Source organism: Phalacrocorax carbo, chromosome 2 (assembly GCF_963921805.1).
Source record: "Phalacrocorax carbo chromosome 2, bPhaCar2.1, whole genome shotgun sequence".
In the NCBI taxonomy this organism is placed as follows: Eukaryota; Metazoa; Chordata; class Aves; order Suliformes; family Phalacrocoracidae; genus Phalacrocorax; species Phalacrocorax carbo.
In genome coordinates this window covers 150,942,961-150,968,241 of record NC_087514.1, presented here as the reverse complement: position 1 = coordinate 150,968,241, position 25,281 = coordinate 150,942,961, and the positions used below count along the sequence as shown (strand labels likewise).

Below are 25,281 nucleotides of genomic sequence, written 5' to 3'. Positions count from 1 at the left end.
TATGAAGTTGTGCTGCCTGTCCATCTGCCCATGGACATGTGTGGCTCTGCCAGCCACTTCCACCCAGTCCTGATGGGGGAGGCGTTTCAAGGCCGTGATGTCCCCACAGGTTTGGGCATGCAATGGGCTGGGTCCATCTCAGCACCAGCTGCCCTTCGCCCAGGCAAGCTCTGGCCACCACGGAGGGCAGTGGGAGCCGTAAGGCAGCAGTTGAGGCCATGTGAAGGGCCCGGCCCTGCAGAAAACCAACCTTACAGGCTCCTACAGCGACTCCATCACTGTCTGTCCCCGTCCGTCCTCAGCTGTTTATTAACTCCAGCCCAGATGACCTGACATTCAGGTAAGCCAAATCTGATTTTCTGGCTGAGGAAGCCCTCAGATCTTTACTGTTTCCAAAAGTTTTCACCGTGGAAAGCACACTGCCCTCTGAGGCCTGATCTTCAATGCCAGCAGCAGAAAGCACCGAGTGTGCCCAGCTTCCAGCTAAAGGAAACTCAGACCTTTGCTAAGCCCTGGCTGAAACACAGGGAGGAGAAGGGGTGCTGGAGCAGGCCCTAGACACAGCACCCGACCGGGGGTCTGACCTGGGGTGTCCTGTCGGTGCCCGCAGGTGTCCTGGGGTGCAGCTCCTCCCCTGCACGGCTGGCACTCAGGGGCTGTTGGCCCCCCACCAAAACGCAGGCTGTGCCGGCGGGACATGGGGCGGTGTGGTCCTGGTGCCACTCCAATGAACCAATTTGGCAAGGCACATGGGAAAGGCAGAGGCACCCGGGCAGCTCCAGTGGCTTTAAGGGTAAAAGAGAGAGGGGTAAAAAAAGGGGAAAAAGCAAACAGAAAGAACCCCATGATATTTTTTGATGGAAAAATGAAATTAAGATTTCTTAAGGTATTTTGTTTTTCAGAAATGAAAAACTTGAACTACAGGTGTCATATTTAAATCCACTGGAAAAAAACTTGCTCAAAAGCAACATTTTCCCGCAACTATGGAATTAAAAACCAATGGTGAAATCCCTTCTTTTGGGGCAGATGTTTTTAAGTCACAAGAGTCTAAGCAGCTCTGCTCCCCAGTGTGGATGCTCTAAGACATGCCCATGTGTATATGGAGCTGTGGTTTGCTCTTCTTTGGGATGTCTTTGTTGTTGGCCTTGAAGCTGCAGAGGACCTGCCTTGTTTCCTCCTCAGCAGAAGGGGATGGAAAGTACAATGCTACCCCCTGTGAAATGCGATTACAACAGTGGAGGCACACAGACCCGCAAAATTTAAAGCTATGGAGCAATTCTGTAGGGCTGTTATCGTTTGGTGTTCATCCCTGATAATCCATTTGTATTCATGGTCTTTTTACTTGCTAGAATCCTCTAGCAATCTTTAATAATAATAATTAAAAAAAATAATTTCCCACTTGAGATCTCAGAGGAACAGGGTAAAAATGTAATTTGCAGGATAATCAAGGTCTCTTTTGTGGAAAGTGTAGGAGCTGGATAAATTAGCCACAACATGGCAAGAGTGGGAATATCCATCAAAAGTTTGTTGCCTGACTTCCAAAGTCCAGGTGTCCAAAAAATGTTGTTTTGTAGAAGCCAGGAGAGCAACAACAAAAGGGAAGGTTTGTTCTGGAGAGCTCTGTCTACCAGAAAGCCCTGCTGAAGTGGTCACAGGGGAAAAATGAGAATAGTCACAGGCTGCCCTCCTTGCCTGTGGGAGGCAGGAGGTGAAGCGCAGCAATGAGGCAGTCGAGGGGGGCAGTGGGACAGGACCAGGGGGAGGTCACAAGCAGGTTTGACAAGCACTGGGTGGGCCATTTGGAGATGAGCCTGCCTGGGAGAGAAGCTGTTGAGCCTCACTGGGAGCTGTTGAGCCTCCCCAGGCTGCAGATCTCCAAGCAGAGATGCTCCACCTTGCCTTTGACCTCACCCCACTGAAGTCAGGGAAGGGGGATTGTAGAACCAGGTCTCAGCGCCCTTAGAAAGGATTTCTGTTTTTCAGCCTCAGTGCCTAGTTCTTATTTTAAGAACATTTTTTTGTTCTTAGGACAATGTTCAAAGGACATTTTTGGTTCAGTTGCAGTGTAGCCGTGATGTCCCATGACATGCCACAACATTTACAAAAATCAACAACAGTCAAGTCCTTCATTGACTAGGAGCACTCCTAGTTATTTCCAAGCACAATGGGAGAAGCAGAGATCCTGGCCTTCAGCAATATGTCCTTGAGGAGGATGTAATTACTGAATTGGGTTTTGTAGTCTTTCTGCTGGGCGTGCTCTGACTGACAGCCTGGGCCAACCCGCACTTCTCTCCTTCATAATAGTGGAAGCTTATCTGCCTGCAGTGCCAATAAAAATAAATCATCTGGTTGCCTTATGCTCTGTGCAGATGAAAACAGAGTCATCAGCAGTCTGTGTACTTCTATGCTAGCTTTACGCCCACAGCATTCTTTTTTTTAAACCAAATTGCAGGATTTTGAAGAGGCTACTACGTACTGGAGAAGAACGGAGGGCTGAGGCTCAGTGTGTGTGAACGATGAGGTTACAACACATTCATTGTTCAGTTTAAATAATGTTTTTTTCAAATTAGGTTTGCATGTATGAGTGTAATGTTCTCATTGACTAAAGTGATGCACAATAGACCACCCACAAATTGGGAGAATGCTATGAGTTTGTCCCTCTGTGGGCAGGCATCACTTAGTTTTCCATCCCCATTCAGTCAATATATCTTCAGCCTGGCCTTAATCATTCCATCTAGATGAGCTGGAAGCATATCTGGATCTCATAATTTTCCATGGTGGCCTCATATGCAGTTAATAGATGATTTCAGGTTGAGAGTCCTCAAAGCCTGGAGAGTTGAGACCTGTACCACACCACAAAATCCAACTTCAGCATTTTCCACTCATTCAGTGTGGGAGTAAATCAGGATTTATTCTTCTGAAGTCAGAGATTTACATCACTTTAAAGCAGGAGTAAGTGAACATGCCTCATCTGTCAAGGGGGGACCACATAACAGGTTAAGATTTTTTACCATATACTGGCAGTCTCAGCTGCTTTGCAGGAGTTTTACCATTGTTACTATTATCAGTCTCCCTACTTTCATAAAAAAGTAAATGTGCAAGCAGCCAAATACGATGCAGTTTGTGGAAGAATCACTCCCACTCGGGTCACACTGAGATAAGATTATATAACTTGAAGCCATCAAGGGCACAACCCCAGTTTGCATTTCCATCTGGAACATATGCCCTTGCCACTTCCCCCAGCATTTGTAGGGGAGATGCTTGGACGGGTTGTTATTTATGTCGGCTCAAACTGGTGGTACCAGGCATGTCTTTGCAGTAGTGAAGGAAAGTATTAGTGCCGGCATCTTTGCGGAGCATACGTATGTGATGAGATAATAGACATCTGGCTCTGAGCAGCTACTGGGGCTCTGTAAATCCCTTGTTTCGTAGTTTTGTGCAGAAAAGCTACCTCCAGCACAGTATTTGACTGTATAGTCTGTAGTAATAAATTAAAGATTATGTTGGTCCTTACAAAGCACTGAGCTGTGTTACTGCAGCTTTCAGGTCCCCAGCTTAGCATTTGTGCCCGGATGCCCCCAAGGACATTGGTGCCTGAAGAGGGACTCAGGGAGCTTTCAGGGGTCTGTGGGCTTCCTCATAAATCTCTAAGTTTTGCTTTGCTTCCTCACATCCCAGCATTTTGGCCAGGCCAAACAGCCCAGTGTCTGCTCTTGGGCTGGATATCTCCCACCTGAGACTATACACACAATGCATGCTGCCTGGATGAGTCTTCCCACATGAGCACCCACAGTCACAGCCTGGGCACCCCATGTCACCTCTCTGTCCCACATCACTGCTGGCAACTCGGTGTCCAGGATGCAGAATGTGCTCACTGGTTTCTAGGCCATGAATGCCACATCTCCCACTTCTGGGACAGGAGACATGAGTGTTCAGGTCCCTGCTCCAGGTGCAGGCTGTACATTACATCCAACTGCTCTTTAGGATACACAGCCTAAAAACCTGTGTTATTAACTCAAGGTCAATATATAGTTAATCTTATTCCAAATCGAGGAGATTACAAATGCCATTAATATTCACCACTGTTGAGAAGCATGAGAGTAAACAACTCATTAGAGAGTGCTGTGATTATGGCAAACCCGCTGCAGAACATACAGCACGTTCAATTCTGTGACGGGGCGTTGCCAGCTGAAAATCCCTTGGGATGGGTATGGGACCAAATTAAACTCTCTCTTGCACTGCCCCACAGTTAAACTGACTCCAGTTTGCATCCCTGTGGCTTTATGTGGTAAACTGGTGGGATATTTGATCTCCAGTACCAAGAATAGGAACAAAGGGTCTGATTCCAGTGCATGATATTCTGCAAATATCTATTTGAGTAGCCAGGTCTGAGTAAAAAGAGAAATCAAATAGAGGGATGTGGAAAAATCTCTGTATGCCTATAAAAGGATCACTTCAAAACCACAGGATTTTGTATAGGAACCTTTTTCCTTAAATAGTAGAAACAGTCACCGGGTACATTCCATCAGCGTAAAAAATGGGGGTTAGAGGAGAGCCTCCATGTCCGGCAGCAGTTTCCTCTCTTTCCATCTCTCCCTTTCCTTCCCCCACCTCACATGTACCTTGTCTTGGCCCCAGAAACTGTGCTTATAGGAAGCACGAAAACAGTATAATTGCAATATATATATTTATACACATAGATATAATCACACCATATATATATACATGCTGTGCAGTTAAAGAGGAACTGCACGGTGGGATTTTTCTCCATTCTTCAGGAAGCACCTTTCTGTCCCATTTTCCCACTGAAATAAACAAAACTTGCAGTGAATTTTGCTGGGTGGCTAAAATCCCAGCACAGGCTCCTCCTGCAGGCTCACACCTGCAACCTTCTCCTGCCTGCCACCAGACAGAAGGCAGGGGAAAAAACCCAAAGCTCTTCAGCAGCCCTTCGTATGAGGGCAGTGGGCCAAATCCTGCCACGCAAAATCCTGCTGACATCATGGGGATTAGAATGGCTGCTAATCAGGACAGCGGGATTTGTGTCAATCTTTTACTCAGGATGCAATGCTGAGTCCCCCAGTGGTCAGTGTGGGGTGGCTGGGGCTGCAAAGGGACAGAGTGTCCCTGGGGATGAGCAGCTGTGGGGGGTGGCACTGGGCTTTGGGGTGCCCTGTGTGTGCTGCTGTGGGGAGGAGCAGGAATGTGGGACTAGCTCTCTCAGGGCACAGGACCCCGGTGCCTCTCGGGCCAAGGGTCCTGCCACTGCCCTTTCCAGCTTGGGGCTCCCAGACCAGCAGAGGACGGGACTGGGGAGAGGATTTCTGTGACTTTGGGGTTCAGTGGCCCCTTTGCAGCAGGTTTGTCTGAGGATGAGATGGGGAAAGGAGTCAAAACATTTCCATCTTCAAACTGGAGATGGGCTCAGCTGAGACAGAAACCTTCCTGGGGGCTGTTTAGAAACCAGGGTGGTGGTTTTAGTACTTTTAAGAGGAGTCTCATGTGTTCACTTTAATATGGTGAAAATGTCATGCAGAAGGGTCCCTGGGGACTCAGATTGGCTCTAGTCCACCCCTCCACCCCATGCCTATGTCAGTCCTTACAGATGTCTGGGTAACCTATTCTTAAAAACATCTAATAACAGAACCTCCACAGTCACCTGAGCCAAAGTATTTCAGTATTTTACTACTCTTACTATTAGGAACATTTCTTAAATCTGTCTTAAAACTTTCTTAACTCCCTCCCAGCCAGGCCCAGTACCCATCCTCATTGAATTTTAGCACGTGGCTGCTATCTACAGTAGGGACAGAGAGCAGTTTATTTACTTTCTTTTTGCTTAGCCCCTTATGTGCCTGAAAGCCATTATTTCTGTCTTCAGACATCTGTTCTTTAATCAAATCCAGTTTCTTTAGCCTACCTTCCTGCACGTACCTCTATACACCTTGAGGAACAGCATCCCCATCCATAAAAAATCTCTAAGTGGAGTCTCACACTATTGGGGGAACTGAACAGAGCAAAGGAAGATGTCTTGAACACTGTAATAAATATTAACAACCTCACAGTGGTTAAGACCTGTGCATATGGCTGGTCACCTCCACAATGGCTATGTTTCTACTTCATGGACCCTTGCATTTTTGCCAAGTCCTACCCCCTGCCGAGGGCACAGGTACAAGTTTCTAGTAAAGTTGTCAGGGCAATTAGAAAAAGATAAAAAGTACCTCTGCTGCAATTGTTCAATCTCCTTTTCAAAGAGCAACACATCATACAGCTGGCGACACGCTGCTGGAGAAAGTACGCTCCATGTACTGGTCTAGCAAACACCTCCCGAACATTTTTTAATGTGACCTGGCAGCAGACCAGGGTAAATGGCATGTTCTTTTTCCAGTGCTTTAGCCCAAAGTGTGTATTTCAGAGGCTTAAAAGAACAGTCAGTCAATTAAATGTGATAAACGAGGCCATTTGTCACCAGCATTTTAGCTTTTCTTTTAAAGTATAAAACAAGATAATGAGCAGGGCTTGAAGTCCTTTGTGGTGTTGGGAGCCAAGGGCACATGATATACAGAACCGATTTTCTGCCTCTCCCATCATGCGAATGCGATGTGACAATACTCCTCCTCATGACACAGAAATCAGAGACAATGTTAAGAAGGGAAAAAAATCACTAATGGATGAAAAACCAGCGACATGTTGCAATGAATATAAGAAATGCACTTTGTTAAGGGCAAATCTACCCCCATTGCAAACTACCCATTGTAGGTGCTGGTCAATATGAATGCTAACACAGAGACAGCTGCTTAGTACCTTTAGCTTACAAAAAAACCTCAAGTAGCATAGTTACCAATGCATCACCTACTCAGACAGAAGCCAGCAGGGTATGCATCCAGGGGCAGGCAGTGGCTGATGGAAAAGCTGGACCATTCCTTCCCCCAGCATGGGAGAGGGGACATGACTATGATGGTCTACGTGAGCTGTGGGGTCCCGCACAGTATGGGAGTCCTGGGGCTTTGGGGCTCCAGGTGGTGGGAGGATATTCCTCCTGTAATGTCCACAGGTGCATACAGCACACTGGGACACCCTATTCACTGACAGCCACCTAGGCAATGTGGTACAGGTATGTAGCTCATAAAAGCGGTGGCACTTAGGTGGTGCCCGCATTAGTGCAAGTTAGTACCCATGGCTGGAGGCTAGAGCTGGATCTGGATCCAGAGCTGGAGTGTTTCCAGCTCTCTTTTAAGCAGCACGTTTCTGGCAGGTTCCTGGAATATGTTTCCTGCTGTGTGCTGTCCTTTTCTATCACGTGTCTCTAGGAATTAGGAAACATTTACTCCAATGTGTGAAAGCTCTCTGCACCTGTGGGATGTGAACATATTGACTGTATTGACTGCATTTCACATTGGCCTGTGCGTCATGGGGTCAATGTTACTTCTGCACCCTTTTCCCATCTCCCCTCTGCATCTACCCACTTGTGCTACCACAGTAAGAAATTACTCTTTTCTTTTTTTCAACTTGTTTTCTCAATCAATCATCAGTTTATACTGAATACATTGAGACAGGAGTGCCAGTAGGTATGGTTGTGCACAAACACAAACAGATATTTAAGGAGATGAGAACAACTGACAGTTTGTCTCTACAACCTATGTTTTATTTATGTCAGTACTGTGCTGTCTTGGCAGCATTTGATTTAGTCCTGGGATGAAAACCTTGCTTTCTTACAGACATGGACAGCCTCACACATGCCTCTGACATTAAATAAGTAATACACACAGTGTACAGAAACATATTTTAAGAAAACTACCCAGATGCACCAGCAGCAGGAGGTATCGAAGTAACTCAAAAGACAAAGAATTAAAATCTTCTTAAAGGAATTGCATGAAAGGAGGTCAGGTACCAAATGAGTAAACACCAAACATGCAGTTGAGCCAATGCCTCAGCGTCAGGTTAGCCTCAAGTCAATGAGTTTTCAGCTGATAAAGAGCTTTGTGCGTGGCCTTCAGTGGGGCTTTGCATGGAGGGCTGCCCTCCTTGGTACCTCAGTGACCCAACAGCAGCAGTGTGCAGCCCGCTGCACCCATGTGAAGGTTTCCAACACATGGTGGCTACCACATTAGTGGTGTCTGTGCCAGAGGGGATTTTTCAGTTGAGGTTTCAACAGGACCAGGTCCTGTGCTGTATAAAACTGCTGGTAAGAGTGGTCTGTCCATCTCTGCCACCTCTGGAACCAGGCTCAGCCCCAGCCCATGGGTTGCCCTGGCTAGGGCTTGCTGAAAGGGTGGGATAATCTTGCCGAAGCCCTTGGTGGGCTGCCCATTTCCTCTCCTTCCAACTCGCTTGCTTCCAAAACAAATTCCTGTTGCAAAGGCTCAGGCCCTTTCAACTCCGCATTCCTGCCTGTAACATGATCCCTTTTGAAGAGGAGGTGAACTGGTACAACTCAGTGAACTCAAAAGGAAAAAGAACCCAAATAATTGTTGGAAATTATTGGAAAGAAATATCTCATAAAAGAGCATCCTAAACCAAACAGAGAGTTGAAAGTTTCAGAAGCAGTTAGCTGTGAAACGTGGTTTTGAAAGCACTTACCACGGGCAGGCAATGGAGGTGTGGGAGTCAATGCCAACATCTTTCCCTTCGTCACACACGAATCCCATGGGACCGCTGCCTGCACTGCGAAAAGGTCTTGTAAAGGTGCTTCCACCATCCATTTCACCAGCAGTGTGAGAGGCTCAGCACTGCTCTCCCTAGCTATGGCCCAAGGAGTGAATGCTCCGTCTTTTCTGCAGCAGAGGTTTGCTGGCATCCATCTCATTTGTCTGAGTTAAGCAAGGAGGATGTGGAGAAGGAGGGGGAGGCTTTGACTCCCAAAAGTTCAAATTTACAGCCTCAGAGATAGTTTTTTTGCAAACACTTTCCATGGTTTTCTTCCTTCTCTTATCTCTACAGAAAGTTGAGCATCTTTAAAACTGCATTAGCCTCCCTTAGGGAGGCTTGTTTTCAGATCCCTTCTCAACCTGACTTGGAGAAGGGACATCAAAGGCAAGGCAGATCTGGTCCCCTGTTAACTTGGATCCATTTGGAGCTGGTCTGGGAAGTTGGAGCTTGCCATGGTGTTCAGAGTCTTTTGAAATATTTACTTATCTGACTGACAAAAGAGTTATTTAATAAGCTATGATGTCTGCAGTTTTGTGTAAACAATTTACAGTGCCATGATTGATTCTGGGCGCTGTTTGGAGAGAGGCAAGACTGATTGTATATACTGGGCTTCAGTTTGGAGAGTTCAGCCCCAGGACTGGGCAGTATTATACCTAATAAATAACAACAGTTAATCATTTGGACTCACGCTAGTTTGGTGCTCATAAAGACACATTGAACACGGCTGAATTAAACCAATGCTTCTTTGAGCTGACTTTGGCCAGGCAAACATTAGGGACCTCTGCAGGGATGCCTGGTACCATGGTCACAGTGCCTGGCTCTGCTTTTGCCCCATGACTATGCTGTCCACAGCCCTCCAGCACTTACTGGGCAGAAGGAAACAGCTAGTTTGTGGGTAGGACAGACAGTGTGGATGTGTGGCATCGCACTTCAAGCCCTTTCCCCAAATCTAGGAGGGTGGAGGTTGGGAAGTGAGTCTCACCACGTCCAGGAGGCAGCTCCAGTCCCTGCAAGAGTACAATCAAATGAGTGGGCACAGCTTCAGGTCATAGTACATGGATGGGTTTCCTCAGTCTTGCATTTTTTTTGTGCCTTACCTCAGGTGTCCAGGGGCTTCCAGGAGAAGATGGGATTTCTGCTGCAGTGCTTTGGGTCACATTATCAAAGTCCTATTTCTGGGTCAATACCTTCCATTACAGGTGTGCAGGATCAAGGGACAAGCCTATTTATTGATGGAAGAGGTGTTCCCACCTCCAGTGGAATGACACAGGCATGATATTGCTGTGGCTCATGGTGCATGCAGCCCAGCTGGTGAGCCATAGCTACTGTAGATAAGCACAAGCCCCCATGAGACACCACAGCAGAAAAGAGAGTGCACGGACTAATGTCAAACTGAGAGGAAGTCAGGCGTTTTGGTTCAGTTCAAACTGGAAACAAGATGTTTCAGTCCTGAACCAGCAAAATGTTTTGCTTCTGGAATTAAGTGACCTGGGTATGTCTGAAACAATACTTTCAGGATCATGCAGCTCCCTCTGATTTTCTGCGATTTGACTTTCTGACCTGATTATGTACAAAGGCAAGGGTATGACTCTCAGAAGTTCCCATGAAATGGAAACCCTGGGCCCAGCGCAGCCACGTGCAATGCAGGAGCTGTGCAAGAGCTACTGCTGGAAGGCAGAAGTTTGGAAGAAGAGGAAGAAAGAACCCCTTTTTGCTACCAAGCAGCTGTTCAGATTGACTAGTACAAGCAAGAAATTTAAAGAAAAAGAACTTTATTTTGGAAATACTCTTTCAGACACATTCGCCGTCAAAGGTCTACACCAGATACTGTGAATAAAGAATGGGAGGAAATTAAAAGGAGGGAATCGACCCTAACACTGACACAAGATGGCTGGGTAGATGTGAGCTGGATAAAGGCTCTACATACCCACATAGAGAAAAATGTGCTTTCTCTGAGCAGAGCAAAGTCATGAAGTATTGATTTGAAATTATTGAACTGTGATACTACATCCATGTTGCTGGCAATGGCCTTGTCTGATGGCGAGAAAAGTACAAGGAGGTCTTTCCAGTCCAGACTGGAAAAAGGAAAAGGATGTCTGAGGCAGACTTTCCACATATTGCATTTACCATGGGAGGAAAATAATACTCAGTGCCCTCCTGATGTTCAAAACTGTTTCTGCAATCATCTTCAGCCACCAGAAAAGGCTAATTGATCCCCCAGCTTCACCAATAGTATTTAGTCTCAAAAGGATATATCTTTTCATTTAGTCTGTTGAAATTTGCACTGAGAACAAGAAAGATCTTGAGCAAAACACAGCCTGCCTCTTCTTCCCGAGGGACCCTCTGGAGATGCACTGCACTTAGCAAAGCAAGTGAAGGTTTCAGGGGAACCTGAGGGACAGCAGGCTGATGGCACCACTCTCGGTCTCCATGGAAATAGGCCTTGATGTAATTAATGATAAAGAACTGGGACAAGAATAAAAATGATTCAGAGAAGCTCTGGTACTTCTCCCCTGTTAGGTCCCATGACTAAACCCACACAGAACCTAGAACAGGGAGATGAGCCTCAATTTTAGCTAAGGAACAGAATAATGAATTACCTCCTTTGCACTTACTTTAGCTGGTGAGTAATCCAATTTCTACCCAAACCCATGTTGGCTTCAGAGATTTTGCCAATATCTGATTCATCAAGGTGCTGGAAGAAAGTGGAATTAGAAATGCAGAAGAAGGACTGTAGCTCTCCACCACTTATTCTTAAACACTGATAATTTCAGGCGAACTTTTAAAGAGATAACATTAATACAACCAATACTTTGGTGAGTGTCCACATTTAGCTAAAATTAAATACGATCAAATGACCTGCTAAGTGAAGAATACAATATAAAAATCTTTTTATTTTGGATGGTTAAATCCTTTCTAGATTTGCAGATTCCAACTGAATAGTACAGAGTGTGTTTGATGTGTCTTGAACGTTTTTTGCTCAGAAAATGCCCAGAACTGCTGGTTCTGAAGTTATAATTTGAATACTATTTAAATTTACCAGCAGCCTCAGCTTTACCCCCCTGCCTGGCGAGAGCTTCAGAGGGTTGGCATCCCTGTGTTTCCAGCCTCAGCCATTGTATGTGGGTACCAGTAGGAAGAGACGGCTCTCAGAGCAGCTTTCCTGCATCTGAAAGGAGCCTATTCCTGGAAGTTGCAGGGCTGTTGAGTTCCTGGGACGGAAACAATATGACTGCTGAAACTGCCTGGTGACACTGGGAGCTGCAGGCAAAATCTGAGCACTGGGTCTGTAAGCCCTGTGGAGAAGACACTGGCTTTCTGAGCTCCAGGATCTGCAACCCAGGCAGAAGGAGGTGCTGGCCCACAGCACACTGGTGAAGCAGGAAAGAAGTTCAAATAAATTTTTAAAAAAAGGTTGGGGTCTTTTATGAAAGGCAATCTTGTACAGCAATTTATAAATAGCTCAAGGGATGTTATAGTTTAAATAAATATTTAAGGGAGATTCCTCTCAATTTAAACAAAGCAAGCTGTAGCATGTGGAAAGCAGCAGCGTTTGATTACATATATGCAAGAGGCAAAGCAAACCATTATGAACAAAGGTGGTGGAGAATGAGAAAGCTATTTCATATGATTCTGTTTCTCTGAGATAGGTTATTGACAACACCATTTCTGCCTAGTGCCAAAGTGCAACAGGGATACAAACCCTGACCATCCCAGCAGTGGATGTGCGGTGCAGAAAAGCCATTCTGCAAGCCCCGTTGGTGTTTTGTCCTATGGGATGGCTGGGGACAGAATTAAGTGCAGGGTTTAGCTCTGCAGGTGATACCCTGCCTGGTGGTTAGCAACCTGACATGCAGCAGCAGGACTGTGTGCCTGAGGAGAAGGGAACAAAGAGGAGTATGGCTGATCATGCATGACCCATCACACGTGTTGGCCCGTCTTTTGACAGACACGCAATCACAGCCTTGGTACTAGAGGGCTGCACATTGCAACATGGGTTCACTTTAAAACCCTGCTTGATTTGGTTGAGGCTCCGGGATGGCAACTTGGGTGAGAGTTTATTATACTCTCTGGCTACAGAGCTGGAGTCACCTCGTGCAGTGAGCTTGGCACAGACAAAGCTCAATGCTGTGCGCTGTCAGAGGTTTGATACAAGGAGGTGCTTTCTGCCCTGTAGGTAGAAAATGCCAAGGGCATAAACATCCAACTAGTAGTAACAGAAAAGAAGAGAAAACAAGAGAAATGCACTGCTGAGGGACAAGACATCTAAATAAAAGCGAAAACATGCTACAGACCATAGCAGTTAAAAAACCCTCAGTGAGTTTGAGGTTATTAGGAACCTGTGTATGTCATAAGTCTCATACATAGATTTGGACTATGGGATTCACAAGGGTGTTATAGAATAATTGATAGAAGAGGACTTAGGGGAACCCATGACACTTGCCTTAGGGTGGGAAACCTGAATTTATGTCTGGGTAGGGGTTTCTCAAACGGTCCTCACCAATGCAAAAGGCTGAAATGTTCGTCTTCCTCACCCTGTGCTAGTCTCCTTCTTTTGAAAAAGGATTCTTCTCCTTCTTCTGATAAGGCCTTTGCCTTATCAGAAATTAGTTTCTCTTTTCTGATATAAGTCTGTATTCACTCCCTTTCTGAATTTAAGTCACAAGCCAGTAGAGCACCAAATAAATCACTTTTCCAAGTGTCCCTGAAATTGGAGGATTCTGTAAAGGTCAGGCAGCCCAGGTGACACATATTTCAGGGATGCATTCTGGCAACATGGCAGATCCCCTGGATGAATTAGGACACGATTATATAGGAGAACACTCTTTGGATTATCAAGACAGTTGCTATGAGAGTACTCAGCCAGGGCTGTGTCTTGGTAGGAGACAAAATCTGTGTACCCATTCCTGAACAAACTTCTTTGCTGTTCACCCTATTCCACATCACTGGACAGCAGAATAACATGAAGACAAATTTTTATCTGGGGTGCAACACCGGAAGGTAACAAGCTTCTCTCAGGGCTGGGATCAATCTGGTTCTCTCCAGGTACAGAATCTGAGGACCTCAATGTTACCGTACATCCACCTTGGAAACCCAAGACCTTGGCATGGCTCAGGACAGAAGACCTGTCCCACATAATCTGTGAAGGCATGGGGGTCTGCAGAGTAGGCCAAAGCAGCTCATTTGGAAAAGAAGCATTAATTTCCAAGACAAAATAGTTCATAATTCATGACTATTTGGAAACAAATGAGAAATAGGAATTACACAAAAGCCCCATTTTGTTCATTGAGGAACCACAGAATTACTTGCACGTACTTCAGTTTCCAGCAAAAGCTAAGTCCCAAGGTACAGTGTTGTGACTGTTGAACCAGTCATGTCACACATACTGGTTTAATTTAGTACAAAACTGTAGGAAGAGCATGATCGGGTATAGCCAGTAGCTAGCTGGGAATAGAGGTGGGATGGGAGCAGGGACTGAGTCTTAAGTAGGTCAAGCAATTCATCAAGCAATAAAGGTTTTGGGTTGGCAGTCATGAGGTGACCTCATGCTTTCCCTGGGCTATGTGCAGTGAAAGGAGTTGGCTGGACTAGCCAGGGTTGCAGATTAGGAGGCAGCAGCTCTTCCAGAGCTGTGCAAGAAACCTTATGCACAGACCTGACTGCTTCATTTATGATATTGCTCCCCACTTGTACTCATCACAACAAAGTTGTAACAGCAACAATTTCACAGATTTATTTCTTTTGTGACAACTTGCACAAGGACGTCCCCAATAAACATCTCCAGTCCTTTGACTGTCAGTCTCCACTCCACCCATCCACTCTTATCCATCATGAAAGTTTAGGGCACTGTTTGCCACAGTGTCCAGACAAGCACTTTCTTGTTTTCTTCCATGACACTGGGAGCAGAAGCCCATAAGCATCCACCACTCCTTTTCTTTTGCTCTTTTGGTTCTCCTGCAAATCCTTACTTAAAACTCCTTCTTGTAACGTCCTTGACAAAGGCAATGCTGTCGGTTTGCAGCAAGCCCTGCCTGCCACACTGGCCAACACTGTTTCACAGCTTCTTAGAACTCCTTCATCTCCATAGCTGTCTGTAGGCAGCTCTGGTCTTCTCACATTGTCAGCTCTGGTTCTTCTGGTCTTTATTTCTACACTGTCTTGCACAGCTGAGTCCTGGTGTGTGCATGGAGCTCCCAAGAGCTGATGAAGATGATGCAACTTCACTGCCTGGCTGTGTGGAAGAAGAAGCTGTACAGGATGATCTGTAACCCACAGCCATAAAAGAAGGTCTCCCTTGCTGAGGGGAGACCTTGTACGTCTCTACAACTACCTGGAAGGAGGTTGTAGCAAGGTGGGTGTTGGTCTCTTCTTCCAAGCTACTAGCAATAGAACAAGAGGAAACGGCCTGAAGCTGCATCAAGGGAGGTTTAGATTGGATATTTGGAAAAATTTCTTCACTGAAAGAATGGTCAGGCATTGGAACAGGCTGCCTGGAGAGGTGGTAGAGTTGCCGTTGCTGGAGGTATTTAAAAGACATGTAGACACGGCACTTCAGGGCATACTTTAGGAGATATGGTAGTGTTGGGTTGACAGTTGGACTTGATGATTCTAGAGGTCTTTTCCAACCTTAATGATTCTTAGTGAAGGAAACCACCTCTTCCCACCACTCCAGCAGGAGCGGAAATAAGGAGACTGCAGCTCCTTACCTTTCAATGTGGAATTCATGTCAACTGTCAAAATGGAAAGACCGAGATTTTACCATCTGTCTGCAAATGCTGCATATGTATTGCATACAAAAATAGGCTACAAGAATACTGTTAAGACTGAAAAACCCATGAGGCAAAAGATGCCAGAATTATGACTCCCTTGTGCTATGTGTTATATTTGTTAATGAGGTGATCACACAGTATTTTGCCAGAGGTCTCAGCTTTATCCCATGGTACAGGATGAACTGTCTTCACTGGAAAAGTTTTATATAGATTTCTGGTTTTTCCTCAGTGTTCAGTGTGGTCCTCGGCTTTATTTGCTACCCAAGTCCTCCTCTGAATAAAAATTACTGATTTTTCCCAACGCTGGGAAAATTTCAGTGGCGCACCTCCCTATAGAATCTGGGTGCTTTGCAAATGTCTCTGATCTCTGGTACCTCTGTCAGGGGTGTGGTGATGCTTTAGACACACAAACAAAATGGAAACAGAGGGAAGAGACAGGCATGCAAGCAACCAGCTTGATCACATCAGGCACCAGTTTATCAGGGGTCTGGCTTTGTCACCCATTCCAGCTGTCCCCCACCACAGCAAGACCTATGCCCACATCCACCCTTGCAGGCTTCACAGGTCCCACAGCCCAGTGCTTCAAGGTCATGAGCTGAGACCAAGGGGTGACCAACAGTCATAGCTGGGGCTGGGACTGTCCAAGAGTGTTCAGCATCAGGCAGTGCTGGACATGCTCAGGGCAGAGCTCCCATCAACTTCCATCCTAGGAGGGGACATTCAGTACCAGAGTCTTATGTCATGTACAGACAGGGGAGCACACGCCACAACAACTGACTGCAGGCTGGGGAAAACCTCAGTGAGACCTGACACAAAAGGATCGTATAATACTTTAGGCTGGAAAAGACCTTTAAGATCATCTAGTCCAACTGTTAACCTAACACTGCCAAGTCCACCACTAAACCATGCGCCTAAGCACCACATCTACATGTCTTTTAAATACCTCCATGGATGGTCACTCAACCACTTCCCTGGGCAGCCTGTTCCAATGCTTGGCAACCCTTTCAGTGAAGAAATTTTTCCTAATATCCAATCTAAACCTCCCCTGGTGCAAATTGAGGCCATTTCCTCTTGTTCTATTGCTAGTAGCTTGGAAGAAGAGACCAACACCCACCTTGCTACAACCTCCTTCCAGGTAGTTGTAGAGACGTACAAGGTCTCCCCTCAGCAAGGGAGACCTTCTTTTATGGCTGTGGGTTACAGATCATCCTGTACAGCTTCTTCTTCCACACAGGAAGGGAAGGTAGGGAGCAATAAGGTCCCCCCTCAGCCTCCTTTTCTCCTGGCTAAACATCCCCAATTCCCTCAGCCACTCTTCATAAAACTTGTGCTCTGGAGCCTTCACCAGCTCTGTTGCCCTTCTTTGGACACACTCCAGCAACTCAATATCTTTCTTGCAGTGAGGGGCCCAAAACTGAACACAGTACTCGAGGTGTGGCCTCACCAGTGCTGAATACAGGTGGACAATCACTTCCTTAGTCCTGCTGGCTGTACTGCTTCTGATACAAGCCAGGATGCTGTTGGCCTTCTTGGTCACCTGAGCACATGCTGGCTCGTATTCAGCCGGCTGTCAACCAACATCCCCAGATCCTTTTCCACAGGGCAGCTTTCCAGCCACTCTTCCCCAGGCTGTAGCGTTGCATGGGGCTGTTGTGACCCAAGTGCAGGATCTGGCACTTGCCCTTGCTGAACCTCATACAGTTGGCCTTGGCCCATCAATCCAGCCTGTCCAGATCCCTCGACAGAGCCTTCTTACCCTCAAGCAGATCAACACTCCTGTCCAATTTGGTGTCATCTGCAAACTTACTAAGGGTGCACTCGATCCCCTTGTCCAGATCACTGATAAAGACATTAAATGGAACCAGCCCCAACACTGAGCCCTGGGGAGTACCACAAGAACAAGGGCTAGTGATTGTGAGACTTCTCCCAGCTCCTTATAGAATATTTCATCTGCCTCTCCATCCTGGTTAGGTGGTCTATCACAGACTCCCACCATGATATCTGCCTTGTTGGGCGTCCCCCTGATTCTTACCCAATAAACACTCAACCCTATCATCACCATCATTAAGCTCTAGACAATCAAAACACTTCCTAACATACTGTGCTACCCCACTGCCTCTCCTTCCTTGCCTATCCCTCCTGAAGGGTTTATAGCTACATTGCAGAAATCCAGTTGTATGAGTCATCTCACCATGTTTCCATGATGGCAACAATATCATAGTTTTCTGGCTGTACAATGTCTTCAGCTCCTCCTGTTTGTTGCCCTGCATGGGAGAGCGGGACTGAAGCCAGTTCTGCAAGGCAGCACTCATATTCCCAAGACAGGACCATGGATGGGGCAGCTCAGATTTCATGTCAGGTGCTGGTATGTCCAGACTCTCCCTATGACTCACACCTTGACACACACCTCCCCACCCTGCTCCCGAGCCTCCTGAGCCCCTGACTTCTCACTTGTATCATGTATTCCCCATCCCAGTCCCACACTATCCTTCAGCTTTAGCATCCCAGTGCCAGACCTTCCTTAGCCCAGCATCCCCAGGGTACCTGGCTGCCTCTTGGCTGTGTGTGGAAGGTGCCAAGAGTATTGTTCCCTGCCTGCCTTTCTATTGCCCAACCCCTCTGCCCTGAGCAGCATTACAGGGAGAGCCCAGCTTCATCCTGCTCCTAGAACTGGGATGGGTCTTGGGCTGCAGGGAGGGGACACAGGCAGCCTGGTCCCTGCAGAGCTGTGGTAAGGCAACAGGAGCCACAGGAACTTGGTAGCACCAACTGGGTGCACAGGAGCATTGGGGTCGGCATTGGGAGCTACCAGTTGCTGGGTTAAGGTTGCTCATGTGGGAAGGAATCTCAGCAGATTTTGACTACTCCACCCTAGCACGTCCCTAATAAGTTGCTATTTTTTCCCTTCAAAGGCTATCACTAAGCCAAACTGGAGGAGAATTACAAAGTAAAAAAAAAAAAAAAAACAACAACCCCAGTCCTAACATAAAGGTGCCAAATTTCAGATCTCTACTCCAAAGCGCAGAGGGATAAGAACTATCCAAGGAAAGGATCACCAGGTTCCTCCCTCCTGTTCCTTCCTTTCTTTTTTTTCCGGTTGGACAACAATGCCTTTTTCCCTGTGCTCATTCTTGGAAATGGCTGGACAGTTTTGGCTGAAATTTTCCAGAAAAGATCTTAGCTCAAGGCAGACAATCAAGTTGGAAGAATTCAGTCTAAACGGTTCAAGTCTGGCAAAGTTATAAGCAACTGCGAATGCACTCATAGCAGGACATATATGAGTAACCTTAATCATAGGAGCTGCATGCAATCCCACCTTTGAAGCATTCAAAGTTATAATAGATGATGATGCTGTTCCATTCAGGTGCTTCTTATCATGATTCAGATATGTCACCACTAAAACAGCTTTAAGTCAGTAATCCCACTGAGCCTTCCCACACCCCTTCCTACTCGAACAGCTCTTCCCATCTAACAACTCGTCGTACAGAAACCCACAGTTCCCTCGCCTCCAGTATTTGCATTTGAGCTTCAGCTTCTTGGATAGAGGCGGTTGATGCTAAAATGGGATTGCTCTCTGAACTAATGTATTCAAAATTAATAAAAGAAATAAAGCAACACACTCCTCTGGCAGGTTCCCATGCATATTTTCCATAAAAGTTCATTTTTCCACAAGAACAAATTGTGAGTATGTGGGGGATTTGCACTGAATCTTGATACGGAGCTTAGAATTCTTGGCACTGCTTGGGACGTTAAAATGACATCAGCTCCACTTTCTATATTGAAATTTTATAGTTGCTGCCTGACCACATTTCTTTGTTCTGCACATATTCTTTTTCCTCCAAGCTCCCTCTCTGCCATGGCATGCTGTACATAAGTATCATGAAAAGCCATGTGTTTGTATTCCTTACAGCCACGCTTGCCCTCCCTGAGCTGAGCACCCAAGCGATAAAGCTGCATTTCTTCCTTCAGGACAAAGCAGTATTGTTGGCTCAGGGGATGAGGACACCTTTGCTAGCCAAGAGGCTTCCCCGCAGCGCGGCAGCTCTGTGCTGCGAGGGACCTGGTGTGCCAAGCAGGGTCGTCCTCTTTTCTCTGGAGAAGCAGAGGATTGGAGTGTGTGCTGCCAGGGTGACACAGCTGTGGGATGGGGGGATCAGGGGAGGCCAGTTATTGCAGACGGGGCACTGTGAAATCATCCTGTCTTGCTCAGGGAAGGGAAGGGGGAGTGGAAAGAAGGGAAAGAGGAAAGGGAACATCTCTGGGGGGAGACAAGGCTTTCTCCAGCACTGACAAGGTAGCAACTGGAGCAGCATTTGTTCAGTGCTACCTTGATGGAGGGAGAGTATAAGTGCACCCCCAACACACACACACTGTCCCATGCCTTGGGGCAGGGATGGGCATATTTTTAAGTTAATCAAAAATCTGAGTAATGGTGTTTCTGTATTACCCAGCATTGTGACCCACTGTTCTTGAACACCATGGTGCAGGAGGACTGACTTGGTACTCGGGATGCCCCATGAAACACAGCACAGGGAGAAGTGAGAGCATCAGGGCTGGGAGAGTTAACAGACTCCGGCACTGGGAGTACAGTTCCATGGGCATTAGCACAGACCTCATGCTTGTTTCCTGCATTTCAAATAAAATAAGGATTCAAGGAAAAGATGATGCTTTCCTACATTCCCTGTGACTTGGAAAGCAATAAGAGCAAATAAAGGCAGTTAATTATCTGGCACGCCACATCCAAACATTTCTGAAAGAACTGCTCCACCATTAGCTGTAAGAGTCACGCTGGAACAGCATTAGCATATACTCTGTAAACAGACTCGGTGTCATCCCCCGGCACAGCCTCAGCCTCCCGCACAGGGATTACAGCAGCTGGACAAACCCAGGAGGGACTATACCTGACAGTCAACAAAATGCCAGTTTTGCTTTAATCTGGCTTAATTGCAATAGTACCTGGGTTTGTTATTTCCTACATTGCCTACCTGCTCAGCCTCTCTAACGTGTGACGGAGAATCGCTGCTGCTTGCAAGATTATCATTTCAACATTTCACTGTCATATGGAAATAGTCACAAGACCAGATTAACAGTTAAAGATTGTGAAGCCATTTGCCAAATGCTTCTTGCTCTATAAGCAACAACATTTTTACAATTGCATTTGCAACAGCGTTTTTGCAATCACATTTATATGCTCTTTTATAAGCACATGCAACAAAATACAGAATGCAGAAAATCTTTACCTTGCATGCCCAGAGGAGAGAGCCTGGTTTCCTCTCATGGATCAGAAGTAGGATGAAAAACAAACCCGAGAAAGACCCTTGAACAGACTCATCTGCTTAGAGTTGTCTAAATCCCAAGCCTGCTCCTGCTAGCAGCTCTAAGTTTGTGCTCTGAATAGAGGCTGCGTTATTTTAACCACAGGATTTCTAGTCATGGGGGAGGAGAGATGGATTAGGTACATTTGCAATCTAATGCTTCACATTTACCTCAACTGAAACAAACTACTTTAAGCTTGATGTAAATAAATACTGCTAAGATATAAATTTCAAGAGCCCACTAACCAATTATGCTTAAACTAACATGCTAAATAACTGGAAAATTCCAGAGGAATAAGATAACATACTTTTGTGTTCTTTCCTAAATAAAAGGCATGTGTGGAATTTCATGCAAGATACTACGACAAGTGAGGGACAGCAGATGAACTGTGCAAACTAACCTATGTAAGGTGTTGTACCTCATAAAAAATATTGCTAACACCTGTTAGCATGGATTTCATCAGGCATCCCAGCAGCTTGGGTTTTCATGACTTGTAAAAAGTACAGATATGAGGGGTTTGAATCTAATATTTCAAAAGAGCAAATAAAGCTCTTTAAGTTAATAAGGCAAGACTTTAAAAGGCCACGAGGTCTGTAGTTCTGCAGGAGCACAAACATCAGCCCACTGAACAAGTGCCATCTCCAACAGGGATGTAAGCTAGATACCCTCCCTGCAGCTCATGGATTGCTACAGAGATCTTCAAATGCAAGCAAAATATTGTGCCCAGAACACTGGTTTGGGAGGGTTTTTTTTTGTTTAATCCAGCTCAAACTCTGCCTTCATTTCCTGGTTTATGAGATTTTGGTGCTGCAGCTGCTGTGGTTGCAAAGCATGGCTAGAGTCCAGGCTTCCAGGGCCACCTCACAGCTGATGGAAGAGAGATCTGTTAACTTCCGGAGAGGTGTGATTTGTAAATAAAACACATTCTTAAACTTTGGGCTGAACTGACGAAAACAATTTGGATGCAAAACACTAGAGGAAATGGGACAAATTCCAATTTGTCTTTGACAACAGAGGCTTCAGGAACACAAGTTTAATTCCATTTTGAATAAAACCTGGCTCTATAAATAACATTATCTTACACTTACATAACGCTCTTCATCCCAAAGCATTCCTGAGTGCTTTGCAGATATAATTATCTCGTCTGAAAACCGCAGGTGGACCTCCCACCCCAGCATGGAGGATATTGTGGTCTGGCAGCACTGCCCGTGCTGGGCAGGAGGGAGGCAGTGGAGCATCCAGCGGCAGCTCAGCTGGCTCCCATCCATTGGCAGGAGCTGGCAGCTGGCTGGGGTGCCACAGCCAGCACCCTGCTTTTGGAGTGCTGGCTGGGAGCATGGGGTGTCAGCTTGTTGGGTCACCTGTGTACCGCTGGCTGTGGGAAAGCTCACTGATGTACAGGTCTGGTACCTTTAACAACCAGCAGTGGTTAAGAGCCTGTCGCCCAGCTCAGCCCACAGGTTCCCAGAATGGACTGGGGCCTCTCTGGAGATCTCAGCCTGCTTCCCAGAGCACAGGCTGAGCTCTCTGGGCTCCCCCTGATGCTTGGCTCAGCCTGACTTACCTGAGCTTGGGTTTTAGCAGAGCTGGGATCACAAGCATCTGTGCCGTTAGGATCAGTGAGCAGCCTGCTCCACCCCAGCTGGCTTTCTTTGGCATTGGTGTAATTGCCATAAGATCAACTCCACTGATGTTTCCCAGCTACATAGTTCTATCTCATTCTTGCATGGAGTGCCACAAGGAAAGCATGCATGAGAAATGCTCCCAGGGCAGGGGCAGGTATTGCTACAGCCCTCCCGAGGGGAGCTCCAGCTGGAAGACACCAGGTCTCCCAGCTTGCAGAGATACTGGTATGACAGGCACCAGACTCATGCACTAACATTGCAAGCTGCCAGAGAGGACTTTAGGAAGAAAACAACCCATCTCTTTTTCTTGTGCTCCCTGCTCCACCTGGATGGAGGATCTTTGCATGAACAAAGGAAGCTTCTGTGCTGCAGAGGTATATTTTTCATTTTTGCTTAGCTGGCTCGATAGGAAACAGCAGGAGGAAGAGAGGCCAGCAGAAGTTGGTCTGCAGGTTGACCTAAAAAGAGTCCATTTTTTCCAGAGAAACTGAAAAAAAAAAGTGGGAGGGGCGAAGGCAAAAATAATTTTGAATTAAGTGAAAGCATTTGATACTAACGCATGGTTTGGTTTTTCTAGTTTATCTCTTAGGTCAGACTGTACTCAATCTACAAAGAAACAGCAAGTTAAAAACAAACTTAAAGGAAATGAAGAGTTTAATTTCTAAAATGTCAAGGCAAGACATTTCAGCATTCCACATTGCTGCTGTTTCTTTGGGATGCAGAGAAAAATAGTAACAGAGGGATGGGTTTGGTGTTTGTTTCCTTTCTCCTCCTAGGCAAGTCAACAAATTGGACCCAAATTCACAAACCAGTTCCCTCAAGTTCATATTTTTTATCAAAAAAAAAAAAAAATCATTCTGTCTGAAACCTTTGCCAGATTTAGGCTCTGACACAGCAGCCAGCATTTGGAAGTTGAACACCTGCCTATTGATGAAGTTTGTTATTTTTTCTTGTGCCTTGAGGCAGCTCAGACCTGCTCCCTGCCTGACGTGTCCTCCTGCTGCAGTGCAGGCCACAAACGTGCCCGCTGCCTCCAAAACAAAAGTCAGCTCCGCATAGTTTCCTAGAGCTCTTTCCCTCTTCATCCAATCCTAACATTACAGTTCTTAGATGGAATGGCTGTTTCCCAAGTGTAAATAGCAATGAATTATTCCCAGTCTGCGAGGGAACATTCCCTTTCAGCACCCTCTGTGCGATGCTGGTATTTCTGCACTGTAATCACACTGGGCTGAGGTCTGTAAGGTGCGGTGCTCACCTGCCTTCCATTAAAGCCTGCAGAATAAAACACAGCCCATGCTAGAACTATTTAGGGATGCGGTTTTGCATTTCAGTCAGCGCTTAGGTGTATCGAGCAACAAATGAAAGGAAACGTGAAGCACAATGAACTGTACAATAAAGTACAATTTTGCAGCAGCAAGAACTCCTACACTGGCCTCCTCTTCTAAGATAATGGGATGAAGAATTCATAATACATGTTGTTGATGGGAAATTACGTGTTAAAGGAACCTGGATATTTGCCTATCTATTTTGCATGTTTTCTCCCTTTTTAATAAAATGAACTGAGAATTAGAGAGAAAAGTTTCTACTTCTTTTGAATTAGGGAACCACCTCAAGAAATGATACTGACAATCCACACCCTTAAAAGACCTTCCATTAGAATCCACACAGAACCAACTGACTGATCAAGAAAACAAGCTTTTGGGGAAAAAAGCCTATTGGGAATGGTAGCAGACCACATTTTCACACTTCTGCTCTGCAGTTTTGACATCTGGTACTTACTTCTGTTGTAAAAGAAAGCAAATGTTTTCTTTAATCAAAGTACTCCAGGAAGTGAGGCCCTGAAGCAGCCCCTCCCAACATCAAGTACCATGAGACACAAAATTGTGACAGTTGTCAAAAATGAAAAGAAATTACAAGAAAAAGTGTGAATTTAAACCGATGCATCTTGACTTATTTTCTTTCTGGATTGCAATGCTTGTTTCTGTTCTATTTATTTCTAAAATTATGTCAACTGCAACCATCGGTGAACATAAAACATCATATGATGTGACGAGCTAAAACCAACGAGCTTAGAGTTAATTGCAAGTTAACCCAAGGAATTGCACCAAGGAGTTTCCCTTTAAATGACGTGTGTGCAGCTCTCAGTTACAAGCCCAAGATAAAACAGGTGGGGACTCAGTTTGGGGGTTCCAGGCCCTGTTGGCTGGCACAGGAGGGGTGCTGGCAGCCACTAACCCTATGTGGGCATTCCTTCCCCTCTCCAAACCCAGCAGGTCTTGCTCCTGTGATGAGGAAGTTGCACCCAACCCAGCAAGAAGCGTCTCCCAGTTAATGGCATTAAGACTTTGACCCCCGTTTAGGGTTAGGTGGGACACTGCTCGATGCAGGCAGCCCCAGGCACCCACAGGGAGGTGGCAGGTCCAGGTGATATGGAGCAGGGGTACCCCCCCAGCCTGGCCCTAGAAGATCCAGGTCTGCTGAGCAAAAGCAGGGACATGCTGGGGTGGGATGAGCCCAGGCTTTGCCACGGCTCTGGCATGATGAAAAAATTTGAATCAATCTTCTGAAATGAGTACTTGTGGAGGAAGGTTTAAGTTTCACAGCTTACCTCAGCAATCAACTTTGTTTCACGTGGTGGAAACCTCTAAAGTTGTGCTGAATGTTAGTACATGAGTATTGGGCAAAACCTAAAGTATAATCTAAACTAACTGTAATGGTGCAGGCTCTTCTTACCCTGCAGTGGTGGATCCCAGGGAACTGCAGGACTCTGCAGAGGAGGAAAGGATTAAATGACTGAATCCCCAGGGACCAGGCATGACCCCAGGACCTTCTGGGATTTCAGCGGAGGTGACCTACTGTGCTCAGCATGCGATAAGGAAAGCTGTGGTCATCTTCAAGCGTGGAGTACCTCACAGTTGTCCCAG

General features: G+C 46.1%; 1 protein-coding gene across 1 annotated transcript in view; it reads right to left on the bottom strand.

Annotated features, from left to right (window-relative positions):
• The window catches only part of JCAD (junctional cadherin 5 associated), a 68,048-nt gene extending 47,248 nt beyond the window's left edge, over positions 1–20,800 (bottom strand). The window contains exon 1 of the mRNA XM_064444895.1: positions 20,657–20,800. The gene's annotated coding sequence lies outside the window, so the exon portion shown is untranslated. The remainder of the gene's footprint in view (positions 1–20,656) is intronic.
• Between the last annotated feature and the right edge of the window lie 4,481 nt (positions 20,801–25,281).